The sequence below is a fragment of the Echinops telfairi genome, unplaced genomic scaffold, assembly GCF_000313985.2.
Source record: "Echinops telfairi isolate 266 unplaced genomic scaffold, ASM31398v2 ScPeMD7_7469;HRSCAF=8507_1, whole genome shotgun sequence".
NCBI classification, from domain to species: domain Eukaryota; kingdom Metazoa; phylum Chordata; class Mammalia; order Afrosoricida; family Tenrecidae; genus Echinops; species Echinops telfairi.
Genome location: NW_022111373.1, coordinates 78197643 through 78199209, shown reverse-complemented (window position 1 = coordinate 78199209; position 1567 = coordinate 78197643). Strand labels below are relative to the sequence as shown.

Below are 1567 nucleotides of genomic sequence, written 5' to 3'. Positions count from 1 at the left end.
CTCTCACCACTGGTCCTGAAGGGATCATCCCCCCTGGATTCCCTGTGTTTCCAGTTCCTATCTGCACCAGTGTACATCCTCTGGTCTAGACAGATATGTAAGGTAGAATTGGGATCATGATAGTAGGGGAGGAGGAAGCATTTAGGAACTAGAGGGAAGTTGTATGTTTCATCGTTGCCACATCGCACTCTAGCTAGGGTCCACTCTTGCTGAGGACCCAACACAGGTCCTCCCAGTCTCTCTGGGTGATCTTAAAGGCCCGATTTTTACCCTTGTCTTCCCCCAGCTGGGGAACATGAGTTCCGCAGGCTGTGTAAGGCCCATGGAGTCATCAGTACCAGCTACCATCATAGGCGCCTCATCCGAGAGAAGCAGCCTCAGGCTTCAACTTAAACCAAAACTAAACTCCCTGCGCAGAGCGATTCTGCCTCACAGCGACCCTCTCAGACAGAGTCCAGCTGCCCTGTAGGTTTCCAAGACCCTAACTCCTTGTAAGAGTAGATAGCCTTGTCTTTATCCCACAGAGCGGCTGGTGATTTTGAACTCCTGACCTTGCAGTTAGCAGCCTACAGTGTCATCACGACACCACCAGGGCTCCACATTAAGGGTGAGTGAATGAAATGTCTGACCAGTATTGCCTGTGAATGATATTATAGATCTACAAATAGTCGTTGACAGAGAAAAGGCTCCTCACCCTTGCTCTAGAAGTTAAGCTGATTTATATTGTTTTACTAAATTTCATTTACATACTGTGAAATGCTCAGATATTAAACCTACTATTTAATCGTTCTTGCTGAAAAAACTTGCAAGACACAGAATATTTCCACTGCCCCAGAATTCCCTTTTATTCCTCCCCAGTCAATACCCACCCCTCGACCCAGCCCCCTCATCTGATTTTCCTCCCCATGGGGGCCTACGCTGCTTCTAGAACGGAATGGTACCAGACAGTCTGTCCTGTTCTCTGTGTGGTGAATCTGCACACTTGGCTTCTCCCTCCGTCTGTTGGTGGACCGTTGGCCTGTCTCTGCGGGGACTATTATTCATTCATACAGCTGCTCGGAGCTCTTGTCCAAGGTCTCTTTGTGATTCATGGTTTTACTTCTCTTGGCTCGGTATCTAGGAGTAGATGTCCCCTGATCATGGGAAAGGGGCTGATTTAACTTTTTAAGAAACTGTGGCATGGTGTCCTGAGGCCACTGTACTAACTTGTATAAACTGCCGGGGTACTGAGGTCAGGTTTTAGTCAACCGTGCTTCCCGATGCCCACAGCCTCTGTAAGGTACAGGCTAAGTGTCAGCATTTACTACTGAATGAATGGGTAAAAAACCCAAAGTAGTTTTTATTTTAGCACACCCCTACAGACACTTAAGAAAGGATGCATTGTTCATCAGAGGGATGGAGTTTTCATTGGCTAAATATAGGTTCATTATTTGTGTTGTTAGATGCTGTGTTAGACCAGGTTGACTAGAGAAACAAATCCAGAGACGTTCATATATGTATAGGAAAGAGTTTTATATGAAAGAGTAAATATATATTGAGAAAACATCCCAGCCCAGTCCAGATCAAG

At 46.1% G+C, this 1567-nt stretch overlaps 1 protein-coding gene across 1 annotated transcript in view; it reads left to right on the top strand.

Moving 5' to 3' along the window:
• Positions 1-1567, top strand: part of ARHGEF28 (Rho guanine nucleotide exchange factor 28) — a 152666-nt gene that overhangs the window by 126888 nt on the left and 24211 nt on the right. The gene's annotated exons all lie outside the window — the stretch shown is intronic.